The 21,489-nt window shown below is 37.4% G+C and overlaps 1 pseudogene; it reads right to left on the minus strand.

The window, feature by feature from the left end:
• Nucleotides 1-3,981: 3,981 nt before the first annotated feature.
• Nucleotides 3,982-21,489, minus strand: part of LOC139438605 (lysine-specific demethylase 6A-like) — a 68,318-nt pseudogene continuing 50,810 nt past the window's right edge.

Below are 21,489 nucleotides of genomic sequence, written 5' to 3' on the forward strand. Positions count from 1 at the left end.
CATCCGCCCTCAGCCTCCGTGGCCTCCCTACGAGCCTGCGACGTCCCGCAGCTGCTGTATAACAAGTTTGGGGTGTAACGGGCGACTCGGTCCAGAGTCAGTGTACAAGCACCCGGTAACGGTGCTCCTGCTGCAGGACTGCCTGCTCTCTCAGGCAGCTGGAGGCCAAGGGCGAGCGGAGCTTTGAGCTGGACAGGCGGCTGGAAGGCTGCAGGCGGGGCCGCTTGCACCACGGGACCCACTACCGCGAGGTCCGCTAGGTCCGCTCTGGCCGCCACCGGGTACGCTTCTTCTTCCTCACCGCGTGTGCGCCCGGTGCGCGGAGAGCGTCCTGGACCACCTGCGACGGGGCGAGCACGCCCCCGACGTGGCCGTCATGAGCGCCTGCCTCTGGGACCTGTCCAGGTACGGCCGGGGGTCCTGGCGGAGCTACAGGGAGACCCTGCGGAGGGTGTTGGGTGGTCTGAGCCGCGTGCTGCCCGCGCCCTGCCTGCTGGTGTGGACACCGCCGAGCCGCTGGCTCAGACTTGTCCGCGGGCTTTCTGCCGCGGGAGCGCTAGCCCGGGGCCGCCCGCCTGCGTCGTGGGAAGGCGTTGTGGAGGCCAACTTCTCCAGCGCCCTTGAGGCCCGCAGACGGGATTCGAAGTGCTGACTTCCGCTTCCACTTCCCGCAGACCGCGCAGCACCGGCAGCAAGCCGGCGTGCGCTGGGACCAGCGAGCTCACGCCATCTCTCTCAGCTGCTGCTGGGCACCTGGCTGACGCCTGGGGCGTGGACCTCCCGTGCCGCGCGCGTGCGGGCAGGTGGATCCTGGACGGCGCGGCGAGGGGCCGTCGAGAAGGCGCAGCCGGCAGGGAGCCCCTAGACAGCCGACATGGACGCAGTGAACGCGCTGCACCTCCCTTGCCGTCCAATCCCAGGTCTCTGGGCTCCCTGCGGCGCCCGGGCCGCCCAGGCCCCAGGCTAGACCAGGAACCCTCCACCCAGGCAAGGCACCTCTCTAACCTCCCACCTAATCCGCAGGGTCGGCCTGCATCTGGGGTCCTCATCACGCCGCACAGATGAAGCACGCGAATCCAGCTGCATGGCTGGAAGACACACCCCAGCAGGCCAGGTTCCCACAACTTCTGGTCCTCATAGCGACCGCCGAGTTCACAGGGGATCCCCAGGTGATCGCCCGCGTCCCTCGCCCTCCTCATGGAGAGGACGCGGCAGGCTTTCAGAGAGAAGTCCTGGGCGGGGCCAGAGGCAAAGCCTCGGAAGCCACACTTAGTCCAGTACCCTCCCGAAGTTGACAGGGCGTGCCTGCTGCCTGCCCTTCCCCTCCCCAGACGTTTTCTGAGTATCTGATGTTGTGGCCATTACCAGCCCTGCCACGACGGGGACCTTTTGCCCCTTGTTCTCACAAGTGGGCAGCCTGGCCAATCCTGTTTGCCGGTTGCCGTCCTCTTCCTTGAGAGAGGGTGGGACCTGCCTGGATCCCCACTGCCTTTCTCTTAGGATGCAAAAAATGAAAACAAAAAGCTCTTGCTGAAACACTGTGGCTGGCTTTGGGACGCCTTTCTGGGGCTGCACCCTGGGGCTTTGTCTCTATTTCATGGAAACTGCTTTGCTTTTCCATGGGCTTGAATATCCATTAGGCTTAGGACTAGGTGGGGCTCAGAGCAGTGCTGGGGTACCCACTAAATACGATGTCCAGAATGATTGCTGGGCTGGGGGTGTGGGCAGGAGCTACATAGAACGTGTCGTTCTCTGTGCAAACTAGCAGGAGCTGAACCTCTTGGCCTCGTGGTTTCCTGGGGCTCTCAGAGCATCGCTGACACATCTAGGTATGCAGAAGACATAAGTTTCAGTCTTCAGGTTACAGAGAAGAGAGGAGAGGCTGAGAGGTGAGTAAGTCTTGTTGACGGTCAAATAGCTGACCAGCAGCTCCATCAGGGTGTGTACCGTGGACTAGAAGTCCCTGCCTCCAGGTTACACTCGCCAATTCTAACAACACAGGGGTGTGCCCTGAGGAACACAATACCATGAGCTGAGGGTGGAGTCTGGCAAAAACCTAGGCAAGCCAGGTTTTTGATGGGTGACGCCTCTTGCAGATTACTCTAGCTTTTCAGTAATATCTGAACTGTGGAGATGGGAGTACTCCAATTCTGATGCTTTGGGATGGGTGTTCTAGAAAGACAAATGCATTTTATTGGTATACCCATTAATATTCTGCATGTACCTACACAGTTGCATGCCCACTGTGCTAAACAGCCATGCAGATAAGCTGTCAGTATCCTTTTGTTTGCCTCTATGATTTGGCCTTTTATAAGTGTGCAGGCCAGGATGCTAGGAGCATCCATGATACAGGAGCCTGCGATAGAGCATAGCCTCTAAAACTCACATCTAGATACAAGGCAAAAGCAGCCTGTGTCTGTACCACAGGGAGTGCCCAGGTCCACCCAAAGAGGAAATTGCTTAGAATAACAACATAGACTACCTCACTCGGAATCAAGAAATAAAGGTCCAGGGATTATAAAGTTTAGGAAGATTGCATTCATATGCAGGAGAATAGGTTCATAAGGGAGGATCTTACAATGATGAAAGGAACGACGCAAAAATTTGTTTTTAATATTTAAAAATTATATCATTTCTTTATTCGACCTTGTTTTGGGGGAGGTTTTGGATTGCAGAAGGGTTGCATCTGTGGCAGGGGAGGGTCACTGCTGGGGGCAGTGGTGGGGGCATGCCCCTATGGAACATGAATGTGTTCAGGTGCTCATGAGTTGTTGTCTTGGTGGATGAGATCCTTTCAATAACTGAAGGAATTCTGGATGCCCACTCTGGGTAGTCTTGCTTCTTTCTCTAATAGAGTGGCAAGAGTCTAAAGATATTTTACAACTGATGGTGAAAAAACCTTAATGGAAGCATTTATAAAACTTTTACAAAATATAAAGCCTATTGTTATACATATTATTCATTAGCCAAAAAATTCTTATGTCATTCTTATGGACTTAGCCATTATTTCCATGATTTTTTATCAGAAATGTGAAGCTTAATAACCTGACTTGCCCTATCAAAAACAGCAACAGTGACATTTTATTGCAATTTTCTGAGCTGTGGACTGAGAATCTAGTTTTTCTGAATAAGAAGACCAAAAATTCACCATGTCACTATCCACTAATTGACCTTTTTTTTGTGACATGCTTCATAATGTTTCTTAATCAATTCAACCACAAATTACTAGGCAAGTTAGAACTAACCTAAAAAAGTACCCAACACAAAATCATAACATGACATTTTTTAGTATAAGTAACATGAACCTGCCTGGTATGCTTCCTATGCTGTTTAAAGTTAAACAAGAACTTTTACCAGAAAAACTACACTCAACTATTGTATTTTGATACTCACCAATACAAATTCAGGAAATGAGATTTTTCTCTTGTTTTACATGCTAGGACTTACATAATGCCCTCAGTTTAACCTCTTGCCTTATAAGCCTTAAGGAATTTACTATATGATTTTACGGAACAAGTTTGCTAACTTACACATTAGGGAATTGTGAATTACATTTTTAGAAAAATGAAACATAATAGAGAACAAAATATAAGTATATCACAGATTTTAAGTGCTGGTCATGACATTGTGATTATACACAATAAATTATTTCAAATGTGATGGAAAACCTCTGGAAAAACAATTATCTTGCAATAAACAGGAAGAAGATTTGTTCTATAAAGTCATAAGTGGCTTCATTCAGTCAGTACCCTAATGACACACCCATTTCTAGTTTACAATTTTCTGTTTCAGGTCATTATATGTAAAAAGGATAAAAGCACACTCTAACCTAAATTACAAAACTAACTCAACATTTTTACATATGTTAAGTAATATAGCTATTACAAGAACTTCATTCACTATAAATGGAAAGAATCTGTTTTCTCCCTGCATATTTCACATTTGATAAACTAATTTTTCAATTGTACAAGATATGTTAGCTCAAAAATCACCTGGTGTTTGACTCCCTGGAACTTCATGAAGAGTTGAACTGTATTCACACACAGTATGGTATGACCCACATGGCTTAAAACATTTCCTGCTGCACCACATGAACAACAGCAAGAAATTTGGTCAACTCATGTAGCTGTATTCTCTAGCTGAAATTAAATAGTAGATTAAAAGTAAAATCATGGCATAAACATCTGTGAGATACAGTGTAGCCATTTCCTCATAAATCTCATGTTCCAATCAGAAAAGCAATTAAATCTATAAATATTTTACTACTGCAGTTTCACAAAGTACTGGACTATTCAATATATTCCCAAGAAAAATTTCTAACAAATACTGTGTAAAAATAATTACTTAAAAAGGAATGTAGTAAATGGATGAAATCGTTTATATTTTATTTTATACTTAACATATAATGAGGGATTTTATATTCATAAGAAAGAAGAAAAAGCCTAATTGCAGAATGTTTTAAAATAATTTAAGACTACAACAACTTTTAGATAAAGCTTTATAAAGTGAAAGAATAATGACTGGGAATGAAAGAGTATGAAACTAGACAATTTCCAGTCCTTAATTCTCTTTGCTCTAGTTCAAGGAAATATTACTGATGAAATTACTTACTTTTTATCATTTGAAAGGTCAATGTTGGTCCCAGACTTTATTGTTTTAAAGGGTTCTATATTCCTCTTCCCAGATATTAAAAAAAGAGAGAGAAAATATTAAATTCATGCCTTTTAATGGAAATCATGATGGACCCCAAAAGTTACATACTTATGTGAAGATGTGGGTTCATTATCCAAATAGTCTTTTTGATGAGTTCTTTTCTCATTTTCTTCCTATAGTTCAAGCAAAAATATTCCTGCTTAGAATATTATATCATTTCCTAATTCACATGAATAAATGCTGATTTCTACATGAGTAGTGTTTGTTCAGAAACTAATTTTCTATAGGCTGATTTCATATGAAAATATCTTTAATGGTCACATTAAAGAAAAACTCAAGAAAACTCAAAGCTCAATAACATACTACTTAAACTTTCCCATCAGTCATAAAGTTAATATAAACCTCAGGTAATAGGATAATTTATAAGGGAAGTATGTGCCTATTCTAAATTTACTTTGAAAAAGTTTTCTAAATGACATCAATTTTCTTTACAGTGATAGCAAGTGAAATTTAAGAAGATATGAAAAATGAAAACAGTATGTGAAAAGAAAGAGAAATGTAAAAATAATTAAGGGGAAAAAAGATTATGCTATATGTAATAGCATATTACTTGGGGAGTGGACCTGGCCCAATGGATAGGGCATCTACCTACCACATGGGAGGTCTGCAGTTCAAACCCCGGGCCTCCTTGACCCATGTGGAGCTGGCCCATGTTCCGTGCTCATGTGCACAAGAGTGCTGTGCCACGCAGGGGTGTCCCCCACATAGGGGGGACCCCACGCAAAAGGAGGGTGCCCCACATTGAGCCACCCCATGCAAATAAAGCCCAGCCTACCCAGAAGTGGTGTCACACACACAAAGATCTGATGCACCAACATGACGCACCAAAAGAGACACAGATTACGGTGTTGCTGAGAATGCAAGAGGATGATGGATGTAGGATGACCAAATACCTGAAAGTAACTTGTTTCTCTCCCTGTTACTATGATACAAAGAAAAGAATTGTATGTAAATCAGAAGGTAATGAAATGCAACCCTCTCTTTGGGCCAAATTCCACTTTTGGTGGTCAAGAATATCCTGTTGAAGCATTGAAGTATGAAAATCAGCTTCAACCAGTTGGCCGGACCGGCACAGAAACAGCCCCTTGCTGTCCTCACTTCAACTTGCTTAATTAACATAGTAAAATTCCCACCCAGGGGAGGAGTTATCCACCCCTTTCTTGATCATGAATGTATGTGCAAGCATGATTTCCTGAGCATACTAATCACACAATTATATACCAACTATGTGTGTTCATTCATATGTATAAAAACTAATTAATAAAGCAAATGCTAAGTAATAACTTGGATATTTAAGCAAGGGTGAAACTGCAGCACGGGGAGTCAGGTCTGAGTCACTTTGGACTGGCCTTGGCTCCTTACCTCTGCGGATGTAATAAATGTGAGTTTGCCTAGCTCTCATGTTGAAGTTTACTTCATGCCATCTCTGGTTATCCATAAAGGCCTTGCTTTGAGGCCTAACAAGGACACAGAAGAACACACAGCAAATGGACAGGGGAGCAGACAATGGGGAGGTAGGGTGTGGAAGAAATAAATTTAAAAAAAATAAAAAATGTATACTTCCTTAATATCTGTGAAGTTTTTCACATTAAATGTTGATTGCTGCAAAAGATAATAAAATATTTTTTCTCTTTTTTCAGTTCCAAATATTGTAAAACAATTTACCTTAATCTCTGTTAGCTGCTTATTCTTTTCTGACAATACATAATCCTGTAGTTGAAGCACCTCAAAAGTAGAACAATTAACATTTTTTAAAAAAATGGGAACTCTACCACTCACAAAAAATTACATTAACAGCTTTTATTAAGTATCACTCAGAAAAGAACACAATATTTGCTTTAATTATTTCAACCAGATTAAAAAATGTGAACTGAGGGTTGACTTTCAAACATTTTCTAAACATAAACTAGTAGCAGATTAAAAATTTAAAGGTTTTAATCATTTCAGTTATAAAATTTTGATGAAGTTTAAAACAATAAAGATGAGCATTTAAGAAATAACATTTCTGCAACTTTAAATCTGTGATACTATTCAGAAGTTCTGTTTCATAGTTTAATAGAGATCTGAAAAAACAAACTAAAATATATTTAATAGGAAAATCACAATAGATACTTTACTTGCAAAAGATTTCACAAGGTTCGTAATTCTAAACCTATTTACTGTCTATTGAGTCTTTAATAACAATCCTATGGTTATGCTTTTTTGATAATTTTTATTCCCCACAAATTATGAGACATTTCTGTAAAATTTCTACTTTTCCCACTGAGATTCATCTTACGATACTAATGCTTTTGGTGAAGTGTCTTTCAGATTAAAAACAATGGAAACATGCCTGTATGTGTGAGATGCACACATAATTCCTTTCATAATTACAAGTGATATTCAGCAAATATTAAATAGAAATGGGTTATCCATCTAAATAGAAATATTACACAAATGAGGGAGATGCCTTGTTAAGACTAATTTTTATTTCTATATAATCATGTGTATTTAATCAAGTTAAAGTTTGTGAAAGTCTTGTTTAATAAGTTTGCAAATTATAAAATTTATGTATAATTTATATGCATAAAACAAATATTTTGCAGCGGTCATGTGCCCTTTTACAACTCCAATAAAAATCTCCATATTGAATACTTACTCTCAAAGACTCCTGAAATGAGGCAGCCTGGTACTGTACATATTCAGCAATTGTAGTATGAGATCTATTACTTTCACAACACCATATTTTCTTTGTTCCAGTAGGGTCCCAGTTTTCATCTACTGGTTGCAGCAACTGTGTCCTTCTACCATATGTTCATTGTTAGCTCCTACCAAAGTTTTGGTGAAGTCCAAGATCTTCATAGATAAATAAGTGTTGTTAGTAACTACAATTAAATTTGTAAATGTATTTCAAAAGTATTAAAAAAATAAAAAAGAAATAACACTTCATGGAGCTCCAGACATTTCCTAAAAGATTTCACTGAATCATGTGATGCTCAAATTTGCAAAACAATCCCTTGAAACCCTGGATCTAACCATAATGCTTCAGTACTCTGAAGAAGTATAGTATTTATAAGTAGGGTCTAATTTCATCTTTTTCCTATGTTCAAAACTTCTATTATCTGATAAAAAGCACTAACTTTGCATAGTTTATACAAAATTAAACATTTTAAATGCCTCTAAAATTTCAGCAATAATTTCACCTTTTTCTATTTATATCATATGCTTAAAATGTTATATATATAAGGGAAGAGGGGTGTGGGGAGACACCATCAAAATAAAAACTGAAAATCCTGGGGGAAAAAAAGTCCTGTATGATGATATGCATGACTCTCTTTTAAGTTCACAATTTTTACTATACAATTATGTTCATGTATGAATGGCATATGTAAATTTAAAAATATTTAATAGAAAAAAGATAATAGAGAAAACATACAAACTTTTTATCACTTTTAAAAGCTTACCTAACTTAAGAGCTCCAGCAAGGTCAGGGATTACTGTAACAGGGTTGTTAGGATTTGTACAAAATTGATGTAATGGAGGAAAGAAAGCATCACATTTATTTTCCAACTGCAAAATTAAATATTTTGTTAGATCTCAGAAAAATGACTCTTTAATTATTAATAGCAACTCCATATTCATTTTCTCATCCATCTGGCATTGTAAAATCTACAATGAATGCTAACAATTGATATTTTATTGGTATAAATTTTAATATTTTATCATTATCTCTTGATTTAAGAGACACTATTTAAGAGACTTTACTTTCATCATTATGATATAATAGGCCTAAAAATGTCTCTGGTGAATAAATTCATTTTAAAATTAGATTTATTTTTAAATGGTATTATCCATCTCTCATTATAATATTATGGTTCACAAAGTTATACTTAAAATTTTTAACTGTTTTAAGTATTTTCAGAGAGTTCTTTAAGTAGACTTCCATTATATTTTGAATGAAAACAACCATACACACTCCATGTAAATTAAAATAAAATACATGCCTGTGTTCTAATAAATCTTTTAAAAAAAATACAATTAGGAATTTTGCCTGAGGATTGATGACAGGTATTCTCATCCCTTGAATACTACATATTTACCCCAAAACTTTCAAGATATGTCCATGCATACTCTCTGATTTAAATACATACATATATAATTAGTGTGTTCTATTTTCTAAAGATATTAAGTTCCAACACTGATTTCATTTATTTCTAAGAAACTGGGGCTCACATAAATACCAGGTGTGAGTAGATTCAATGTGTCCTTTGGCAAGGATGAGTATGGTGTAGACTGTAACCTTGGAGGTGGACATTTATCCAACAAAATGCTGCTGTTAGACAAACTGTTTTTACCAAGATTCCTTTTTTAAAAATTAGAAGAAACAAGGGCTGTATATTTATTTTGAAAACTAAGAGAAAAATAAGAAAGCCTAAATTAAATCCCAGTTTAATTATAGGGCATTTACAAATACACTGTAATTACAGGATATTTGGACTCGTAATTAAGAACATTTGATAATTTTTAAAATAATTTGAGTTCTTACATCATTTAAGAAAAATTAAACAAAATACATTATCTACATTTCATATAAATGAATGACAAAATTACACTCTTTACCCATAATTTTCCAATTTATTCTCTAACCTAAAGAACAAATATGGACCCCAATTTTTCCTTTAATATCTTTTACCCTTTGGTTTTCACCAATAAATATTTAAACAATAACTTGCACCAAAAGTCTAGATATCAATATTACCATTAGTAAAATTTGTCTCTTTGTCAATTTTGCTACCCCTTTTTCATTGTGCTAATGAAAACAAAGGCTTGAAAGTTTTGACTCAAGAATGTTATTACCTTTTTTGTTTTTTCCATTAATTTCATTAGATATTAACTCTCAATGAAATATTTAATTTTCCCCATGAAGTTAGATATAGCTCTGCTACATATATATTTTATTAAATGGTTATTACTATAAAAATTCCTTCCTTCCTTCCTTCCTTCCTTCCTTCCTTCCTTCCTTCCTTCCCTCTTTCTTCCTTTCTTTCCTTTCTTTCTTTCGCATTGAGGTGGAGAAAGTGGCCACAGTAGCCGCTGAGGATAGGGAGAGAAAGAAGAGATATGATGTGGGAGGATTTTCAGGACTTGGAGTTGTCCTGGGTGGTTATTACCTTTTTAAAGCCAGCACTCAGCTTCCTTGAGTTGGTTTGATTTATTTTGCTTGTTTTTTGTTTTTCTCAGGAGGCAAGGCAAGGGGAACCCAACGTAGAGCCTCCCATGTGGGAGTTAGGCATTCAACCACTTTAATTATTGAATTTTGTTTTATAAATACAAGAGTGTGAAATTGCTTATTAAACTAAATAAGTTATAACTAACAATTAAGAATATAAGCTAGGGAAACGGACTTTGGCCCAGTGGTTAGGGCGTCCGTCTACCATATGGGAGGTCCGCGGTTCAAACCCCGGGCCTCCTTGACCCGTGTGGAGCTGGCCATGCGCAGCGCTGATGCATGCAAGGAGTGCCGTGCCACGCAAGGGTGTCCCCCACGTGGGGGAGCCCCACGCGCAAGGAGTGCGCCCATAAGGAGAGCCGCCCAGCGTGAAAAGAAAAAGGTGCAATGGACACAACCAATCCAGTGTCCACATAGAAGAGGTGGCATTGGATTGGGAAAAGTGGACATAATGGACAAAGGGTATGGGGAAAGGCAGGAAGAGATGAGAGGTGGAGGCGTCTTCGGGACATGGAGCTGCCCTGGATGGTGCTTCAGAGGTAATCACCGGACATTGTAAATCCTCACAGGGCCTACATGATGGAATAGAGGAGAGTATGGGCCATGATGTGAACCAATGTATATGAGGTGCAGAGGTGCCCAAAGATGTACTTACCAAATCCAATGGATGTGTCATGATGATGGGAACGAGTGTTGTTGGGGGGGGGGAGAGGGGGGGTGGGGGGGTGGGGTTGAATGGGACCTCACATATATATTTTTAATGTAATATTATTACAAAGTCAATAAAAAATTAAAAAAAAAAAAAAAAAAAAAAAAAAAGAAAGAGCAGCCTGTCCAGGAATGGCGCCGCCCACACTTCCCGTGCCGCTGACGACAACAGAAGCGGACAAAGAAACAAGACGCAGCAAATAGACACCAAGAACAGACAACCAGGGGAGGGGGGGAAATTAAATAAATAAATAAATCTTTAAAAAAAAAAAAAAAAAAAAAAAAAAAGAATATAAGCTAAAGCACTACCCAAATTTCAACATCTCTTCACAATGCATGATGATCATGTAATTTTTAGAGTTAGGTATGATACACATTAAATTTTGAAATTTAAATACATAATGGACCTAAATTATAAACTGCACAGGTGTTTTGTTTTTAACAAACAGAAAAATGCTGCACTGTACCTGATAAAGGAATAATTCAAGTAACTTCATTAAACTAATGGGATTAAAATGCCAATTATAATTTATACAATAAAGAAACTGATTTCACTGCCTATGACACGTGTCACTTTTATATTTTAAACAAAATATGGTTCATTTGTTTGATTACATGAAGCTTGTTTATAGTCAGCAGTTAAGATGCAATATATCATAAAAACTATTTGAAGTGATTTTGAGAATGATCCAGTGTTAAAATTGTACTTGAAAACATGTTTATGCTAACTTACGTGCTACCAAAATTGAAGCTTATTCAACATCCATGATATGAGAAATGAGACTAGAAAGCATAAACAGTATAGTCACTGCAGTTTGTACATTTGTGTGATAGAAAAAAGTGGTTACATAGAAAATTAAATCAATGGAAAGTGCAAATGTCTGTATTATAAAGATGTAGCAAATAGAAGGGAGCCAAATTCAAGTTTTCTATCACTTGAATATTGTGAGAATCTTAGGTGCTGTAATTCATATACTTTCAATTTACAGCACTGACTGCACAAGCAAGATGAAACAAATGAGAGCTAGTTTAAAAAAGACAAACTAGGAATATAGGAACAGAATACTCAGAATAAATAGTGCTATATCTTATCTAGCAGTTTTTTAATATGTCAAATATTTACTACCTATGGCCAAGTCAGAAATTAGGAATTTTTGTGAAAGCCACTAATCTATGGGAAATATCAATCTTTCTCCCTTAAAATATACTATTACCCTAATTCAAAAGGACAGCCCTGTTGACAAGAGAAATAGACTATTTTTTGAACATGTATATGCCTAAAATTGTTGGAGACAAAATAGTGAACCTCACCAGAATTATTCAGTGAGAAAAAAATGAAGGTGAAGAAAAACTCAGGTTTGGAAAAGATTAACAGTTTAACCCATTCTGAAAACTTCTTAATCATTAGTTTATTTGTTATTGGAGAAATTAGTCAATATTTTAAAACTTCTTTTAAAAAGTGCTTTTTAAATATAGCTTTCTTTAAAATTCCAAGTTTATCATTTGGTAGAGAAATGAAAAGTTACTTTACAGATAAAACTCATGTACAATTAATTATATTTCCTCATGAAGTTTCTTAATCAGGGACATTAAATCATAAAGTCTATGTTTCTTTATCACTTCTTTTTACTTTCAGACTTCTGTTTAGTACAGATATTATTGAAAGAATCAATATGGACCTGACATGACAAATACCATTTCTTACTGGTTCTTTCTCAGCCTCAAAATAATTTTTACCCCAATTTTTCATAAACTGTTCCTTCCTTTCTACAATCTTTCCTCTTTCCTTCCCCTTCCTTTTTGGGGTGGGAGGTGGGTATCTTTAGTAAACCGAGAGATACACTTTCTGGAATAATCCATGTAGCCACAGAAATGGCTGAACATGGCTGTTCTCTTCAGAATGACTAACAGACCTCTCATGTTTTCTTTCTGTTTTCCCCTCCTCTGTGCCCATTTTATTACCTCATCAAATGAGACAAAATGTTTTTTCAAATATAAACAAAGTGGAATATTAATAATCAATGAGATTCATATCTACTCGAAACTCCAACAACTTCCAGAAAAGAAAATGAGTAGTAGGGTTTTCCAGGCCTTGCAATTATCTATGAAATATGATTTAAGCTTTGTGACAATCTTCAAAATAAAGTCAATCACACTGAAACTTATAATCCTAGAAATCAGAAGAGGGAAATGGCATTACACAAAGACATATCTCAGATTACCCAAATGCTTGTCACATCACATACATTGATAAGGTATAACCAGAAGACTGAAGCATAACCAAGAACCTTATTAAGCTGTTATTTTAAATAAGTAAATATATCAACCTTTGGTGAACTTTGCATTTCTTAAGTGATTCAAATTATAAATGAGATTTTTTAATGGGACCATTAGTCAACAATTTCACTTTGTGAGGAACATACCCACGTTAACCTGCATGCTTTCAGTACTTCTGCTGAACTGGAATATATGGACACAGACACTGATGGTATGATCTGAGAACTAGGTTTGTAGCTAATTTGAGGGAAATCTGTTTCTTTGTGGCTCTGTGAGTCCTCTACCCCTTCTCCATTGGTTCTATGTAGCTCACAGTGAGGACTATTAAGGCTGGGAACACTTTGTGTGGTCATCTGCTCAGTTGACTTAGGAGACGGAGTTGCTGTGGAAATGGCTGAAGATGGTGAAGAGGTAACAGAATCGCCAGTTTTTGTACAAATAGCTGGGAAGATGTTATTTGTCACAGGGTCTGGTATCTACATTGTCACTGGCCTTTCCAATCATCAAGGTGGAAAGCCGAGAATCATCTGAAATTAGTAAATTTGGTGACATGGAATCTCCATGGTTAGGACTGAAAGAACCATCTGGTATCAGCTGATGAACATGATTAGGATGTTCCTTGACACTGGCACAGCCATCGGATGACCCTTCACTGTGCCTGCTCTTATCAGGCACTAAGGATGTATTTCTTGACGGCTTGCTGCTCTCTTTGGTAAGAGTAATGACTTGTTGTCCACCTGAGGTAGCCGTGTGAGAGGTGAAGGGACTGAGAGCAGATCCCTCTGTTAATGAATTACTAGGCAGGGTGGAATGTCCCTTCTGATTTTGAATACTAGTGCTAGCTGATTGGAGATTCTGGGGAGGTCCAGTGAAACAGAGATTGTTCACCATTAGGGTCTGCCAAATGTGAACTCTGATCTCTCTGAAGCTCCTAGAAAGAAACAGAAAGCAAAAATAGGTTTAAAATTTAAATTTTCAACTTTGATTTAAATATTTGAATATTAAAAATCATAACTGAAAAATGAAAAGAAGAAACACATTCCTATGGTCATTATCATTTAAAGCCAAGGACACAAATCAAAATGAACCAAATCACTGGTCCAAGATATATACATTTAATAAAGGTAAACTATATATTCATTAGTCTTTAAAAATCATCAAGGGGAACAGGTGAAGCTCAATGTTTGAAATGCCTGCTTTTCTCTAATAAGGTTCTGGGTTCAATCCCCAGCACCAACTTAAAAAGGAAAATCACCATTAAAACTGTTAAGACAATAGTAATCCTTAATCAAAGGCAAAATTACTAACTCTATGAATATATTTCAAGAAACAGATTCCACAGATTCCACTCATATGTCTAAAGACATTTGAAATATAGCATCTCTCCACTAAGGATTTATAAAGAGATATAGAGGTAAGTTTCCCCAAATTCAGCTAATTAGAGAATATGATCATACTGGAAAAGTATTTTGAGGGAGAAGTTACCATAGTACTGAATTTAGAGGAAAGTTATTTCATGGGATGAATTACACAATGAAATAAGATGAATAATTCTGCTTAGATTATAGCCTTAGAGTCACAAACTGCTCTGAGAAGACTTTCTTTTATTTTACTGAAAAAGAAAACATATTTCTCAGCAATAATAATTAAGAAATACGGGGATAGGCAAACAATAATTTAATAGTTTCCACATGATTCTAATAACAACATATCAAAAATAAATACTGTTGAAAGATTATTTAAACATTAATATATTTTTAAGCTTTCTAGAATATTGGCATACTATATTTAACTTAGATGTTAGAGTTCAGCTATTTTTAAAAATTTGAAACAATTCAGTTAATATCCTAGAATAATTTGCTCCAACAACAGTTATTCAGTTAATATTGAGGGATATAGTTATTTTGTACTTTATATCTACAGAAGTTGTAGGTTTATGGAAAAATCATGCATAACATAAAGTTTCCATATACACCCCATTATTAACACTTTGCCTTGGAAATGTTAAAATATTATGTTCAGAATATGAAAGAGAAATTTTAAACCCTAGAGACATTTTAGAATTGTTCTTTTTAAGCTGGTGATTGCTTCAAAGGCAAGGATAAAGTCATTTTACTTACACATGAAAATAAATTTGTCAAAGTATAAAATAATAAAAATTTATTTTATAAGCTATTTTAACTTTTGAAGTCAGCCAGGATGCCTGTGAAATACAATTCTATAATTTAAAAAAACATCTCTGAATACAATGTTTCTAAGTAAAAATATTACTTATGATTAATTTGTTTACTTAAAAATCAGGTATTTTAAAAGAATGAGTAAGAACGCAAAAGGATGCAATTTGGTTTTTAATTAGTGAATAAGAAAGTAAAGAAATAATTACAGAAATAATTTAACAGTAATTCTTCAGTTGAATAAACTGTTTCCATAAAATAAAAATACCAAATGCTGTACTCAAATCACATTCAAAATACCACAAAAAAGGGACGTGGGCAGAAAAATTAAAAACCCACTCTTTATCATCATTGTCAAACACTGACATCATCAAAATTACAATTCAGAGGTTATCATTTAGCAAGTAAGGAGACAAGTGAAAAAGTAACACTGCTGTTATTTCTTTAGCAAAAAAATATTTTAAGGTAGAAAGAGCCCAAAGAAAATTTAAAGCAAAGGAAGACTTGAAAACTTCCTGCAACTTCAAATACATTCCCCAATCTATACAAAGCTCCATAAGCAGATGACAGTACACTAATGGCACAACCACTTGCTCTCATAATTAGCTGACCACCTATGCACAAACTATGCACAAATGTAAGAAACTCAGGGACCTATTTCTAAAAAATAAAATAAAAGGCTAAAACCAAAGAATAGAGATAAAAATTGGTGCATTGTGTAAGGGAGATTTCACAAACACATTTTTGCAAGTTATACAAGTTACTAAAAAAAAGGAATGGAAGGAATAAATTTCAGAAAAATAAAACCAAAAACACGCACAAAGAAAAACACACAAATTGAAAAAACAATTTTAAAGACCCAGGATTACAATACAATATTACATACAATAAGCAAAAAAAAGACTACCATTTAATACATCAAATTCAAACTGCTAAAAGCTGACAGAGGAATATCCAAAAGCAGCCCAGGAAAATAACTCACCACTTTAAGAGAGTATTTAAAGTATTACTATAACACTTGAGGGTGAAAAGACAGAATGTCTGCTTCCATCACTGTTAATAAACTTTATACCAAAAGTACTAGAAAAAATTTCAAGGCAAGAAAATGCCATAAAGAATATCCAAAATGGTAAAGAAGCAGATAATGTGATGATTTATGCAATTACCACAGAAAACTTCAAACCTACTAAAGCTAATAAATTCAGCAAAATTCTGGGGAACAAGACTTAACAAGTACCCCCTCCCCCCCCCTTCCTCCCCCCCCCGTCCCCATATACATATCTAGGAACAATTTAACCAAGGAAATAAAAAGATTTGTACAATCTGAAAGAAAAAAAATGCAAACGAAGAATTCATTATTTAGTAATTTTGTCCTTCAAATAGAAAAATGAGTTTAAAATATGCACCAACATAAACTAAAAGAGTCTGGCTTTGTAGCAAGCAATAAAGGGAGATTAACAACAGGAAAGAAAGAGAAGCTTGGAGGAGAGTATAGAAGGGAGGACTTCAATGGAGAATGGAAAACCAAAAGATTAAAAAGACAGAAGAAAATAAGATAAAAGCCAACAATAAAATGGTGGAAGTAAATAATGTTTTATCAATAATATAATTGAATATATGGATTAAACACACAATCAAAAGAAATCGGCTGACAGAATGGATAAAAAAACATGAGCCATCCATATGCTGTCTATAAGAAACTTAGCTTAGACCCAAAGAAACAGACCATCTGAAGGTGAAAGGTTAGAAAAAGATATTCCATGCAAACATCAACCAAAAGAGAGCATGGGCAGTTTTAATGGTGTCAGACAAAAAAAGACTCTAAATTCAAAAGTGTTATATGACATAGAAGAAGGTCATTATATACTAAGAAAAGGACAATCCACCAGGAAGGAGTAACTCATAAATGGCTATGCTGCTAACAAAGGTGTCCCAAAACACATGAGGTAAACTCTGGCAAAACTTGGCAAAACTGAAGGGAGAAATAGATATCTCTAAAATAATTAGTTGGAGATTTCATGTAACACTCACATCATTAGATAGAAGTACTAGACAGAAGATCAACAAGGAAAGAGAGAATTTGAACAATATTATAAACCAGCTGGACCTAACAGACATATACAGAACACTGCATGCCAAATCAGTGGATTAAACCAATGTTCACAGATCTTTCTCTCTGAGATAGACCACATAATGGGTCACAAAGGAGGTCTCAATGAAATAAAAGGAATGAAATTATTCAAAGCACGTTGAAGCTGGAATTAAGTTGGAAATCAGAACTATTTGGGAAGAGAAAATTAAAAAATGTGTGGAGACTAAACAACACACTCCTAAATAGTGGATGAAAGAAAAAATTGTAAGGGAAATTAGTAAATATCTTGAGATGAATGAAAATGAGACCAAAACTTCTTTAAAAATTAGTAAAAAAAATTAACTATAGAAAACAAACTTATGGGTTACAGCAAAGGCTGAGAGGGAAAATAATAACCCTAAACACTTATATTAAGAAAGAAGAAAAATGAAGAAATCAAGGAAAAAAAGTCATTTACAATAGCAATGAAAAGTCTCCAATACCTAAGAACAAATTTAACTAAAGATGTAAATGGCTCTTAGGCAGAAAACTATAAAACCCTGTTAAAGGAAATCAAAAAGACCTAAATGGAAGAATATTGCCTGTTCATGCACAGGAAGACTAAACTTCACTAAAAAGTATATCCTACCCTAACTGAGTTACAGATTTAATGCAATCACAATAAAAATTACCAAACTATTTTTTACTGAATTGGAAAAGCTAACTGTGGAATTTATTTGGAAGAGCAAGTGGCACCAAGTAGCCAGAGACATACTGAAAAAGAAAAACAAAATAGGAGGACTCACACTACCTAATTTAAAAACATATTAGGTAAGTGCAAAAGGAATTGCAGTTTTAGACTGTGAATTTTAAATTCTTATAACTAGGCTCAGAGAAGGAGATTTGGCTCAACTGATAGGGCATCCACCTACCATATAAGGGGTCAAATGTTCAAACCTAGGGCCTCCTGACCCATGTGGTGAGCTGGTCTATGCACAGTGCTGATGTGCACAAGGAGTGCCATGCCACTCAGGGGTGTCTCCTGCATAGGTGAGCCCCACATGCAAGGAGTGCACCCCTCAAGGAGAGCCACTCCTTGCAAAAAAGTATAGCCTGCCCAGGAGTGGCACTGCACACACAGAGAGCTGATGCTTCAAGATGACACAACAGAAAGAGACACAGATTCCTGGTCCCACTGACAAGAATACAAACACAGACATAAGAACACACAGAAAATGGACACAGAGAGCAGACAACAGGGGGGAGAGGGAGAAATAAAAATAAAATTTTTATTAATCAAAATAGGAACCATTAAAATCAAAACATTTTTTGTGAATGAGAAAACAGTTTGTTGATTCCATAAGCATAAAAATCCATGCTTTGGATTCAACAAACTCTGGGAAAGCAGTTTCTGCACTTTGTTGGTTGTGGAAGTGTGTTCCCTGCAAAAGTTGTTGAGATGCTTCCAGAAGTGGCTGGGGAGAGGTCAGGTGATTATGGTTGATGAGGAAATACTTCATAGCCTGATTCATTCAACTTTTGAAGCACTGGTGGTGAGACATGCAGTTGGGCACTGTTATGGAGAAGAATTGGACCCTTTCTGTTGACCAATGCCAGCTATAGGCATTGCAGTTTTCTGTGCATCTCATCAATCTGCCAAGTATACATCTCAGACGTAAAGGTTTAGTCGAGATTCAGAAGGCTGTAGTGCATCAGACTGGAAGTAGATCACCAACAATGACCATGACCATTTTTTGATGCAAGGTTGGACTTATGAAGTGCTTTGGAGCTTCTTCTTGGTCCAACTGCTGAGCTGGTTATCACTGGTTTTTGTATAAAATTCACATTTTGTCATACATCGCAATCCGACTGAGGAATGCTTCAGTGTTGTTCCATAGAATAAAATAAGATGACAGTTCAAAATGACTTTTTAAAAATTTATTTTGGTCAGCTCATGAGGCACCCACTTATAGAGCTTTTCTGCCTTTCCAATTTCCTTCAAATGCTCAGTGACCACAGAATGGGCAATTTTGAGTCTTTGGCAACTTCCTATGTAGCTGTAAGAGTGTCAGCTTCAATGACTGCTCTGAATTGGTCATTGTCAAGTTATGTAGGCTGGCCACTTGCTCCTCATTTTCAAGGCTCTTGTCTCCTCTCCAAAACTTCTTGAGCCACCATTGCACTGTACGTTCACTAGCAGTTCCTGGACAAATGTGTTGTTGATGTTGTCTCTGCTGCTTTACAAACCATTCTGAACTCACATAAGAAAATTTATCAAATTTGCTAACATCATTTCCACAGTTTAAAATAAGTATCAACAGCAAGTAATAAGTTCTTAGCAAAAAATAAAGTGAGAAATGCACATTAAAATGATGTATGTAACATAACCACATTTATTTAAGAATATATGCCAATATCAAATAAGAAACATAAACAATGGAAAACAGTAATTACTTTTGCACCGACCTAATACTGCAAAGTTACAGTGGTCAAAACTGCATGTTATTGGCACAAGGATAGCCTAACTGATCAGTGGAACTGATCTGAGAGTTCTGCTATAGATACATGTACATTCAACTGATATTTGACAAGGCCACCAAGCCTACTCAACTGGGAGAGAATGGCTTCTTCAACAAACGGTGCTTGTAGAACTGGATATTCATATTCAAAAGATTGAGAGAGAGGCACTATCTGACACCTTATATAAAACGTGATGGAGGAGGCATGGGAAGAGTTTCACCTGGGGCGTAACTATAAGTCATATAAATGTGTTCAAGTGTTTATGGGGCACTGTCATGGTGGGTGGAGATCTACAGGATAACTGAAAGAATATCCAATTCCCATCCTGGGGAGTTCTGCCACAACTTCTAATGGCAGAGCAAGAATGCTCAGTACAGTGGCAGGGACTGGTGAAGGAGGAAGGACCATTCTTGGGTCCATGTTGATGATTGTACTATGAATCATTCCTTTTTTTTTTTTCAGAAATGGGTTGTTGTTTTTTCCCTAGTTTTTTTTAAAGATACATAGATCACAAAAAAAGTTACATTAAAAAATATGAGTTTCCTGTATACCCTACACCCATCCCCCCACTACTTCCTCATCAACAACCTCTTTTATCACTGTGACACATTCATTGCATTTGGTGAATATATTTTGGAGCACTGCTACATTGCATGGATTATAGTTTATTGTAGCTCACACTCTCCTCCAGGCAATTCAGTGGGATAAAGCAGGATATGTCATGTCCAGCATTTGTCTCTGCAATACCATTCGGGACAACTCCAAGTCCCGAAAATGCCCCCACATCACATCTCTTCTTTCCCTTCTCAGCCCTCAGCAACTCCTGTGGCCACTGTCTCCACATCAAGGATAAAATTTCTTGCATTGTTTGAGTCACAATAGTTCTATAGTAGGATATCAGTAAGCCCACTCTAATCCATATTTTATTCCTCTATCTTGTCAGCCCTTGGATTGTGATGTCCATTCTACCTCTAAATCTAGAGGGGGCTTAGATTCCACCTGCCTGATGGATGGGATTTTCCTGCTTGCCATGGTAGGCACCCTCGGTTCTCTGGTGTGGTGGTTACCCATCTTCACTTCCCTGTTAGCTGACTGGGTAAACCCAATGAGCCAGAGCATAGGTGTTGCAACACTGCTTAGTCTCAGGTCCTAGACAGCACATGCCAGTCCAGAGAGTCAAGTCTCCTGAGTATTCACCAACCCTACCACCAATGACAGGTTCAATAAAAGTGACAGAAGTTATGACCCCAGTGGGTGATTTTGAGTCTTTCCTTTGAAATTTAATCTTAGCCAAGTATTGTATTTTACCTAAGAGATACCTCCTGAGAGCCTCATTTGTGGGAAACAAAGGAATGTTGTTTCCATGGAAGCAAGTTACTTTCTGACTACTGGGTCATGCTGTCCCTAGAGATATACCTGCAGGTGGCTAATCTCTCTGGGAAACATAACATTCCAGCAGAATCCAGACTTGATATCTCAAGTAACCTGGGCAACAAGATTAATGAGTATCTTTGTTTCAATAATATAATAGAACATTATGAGCTTTGGTAACTATCTAATTCACTGTGCTAGTAAGAATGAGGTAATGGGAATAGTTAGCTAGAATAGTTCCTGCTTCTCACGGCCTGTTGGGGTATATAAGCAAGCCCCTGAGATTAATAAACTTGTCTAATGAGCTTGAGACTTCAATGCTCGCAGATTCCGTGAACCCAATATTTCTTTGCCTTTCATTCACAATTCTGTTGGGTCCTTTGACTCCAACAAGTGGTGCCCAATGTGGGGCCCAAGGCTATAACTTCAGCAGAGATTCTTCCACA

Source organism: Dasypus novemcinctus (assembly GCF_030445035.2).
Source record: "Dasypus novemcinctus isolate mDasNov1 chromosome Y unlocalized genomic scaffold, mDasNov1.1.hap2 SUPER_Y_unloc_2, whole genome shotgun sequence".
NCBI lineage: Eukaryota > Metazoa > Chordata > Mammalia > Cingulata > Dasypodidae > Dasypus > Dasypus novemcinctus.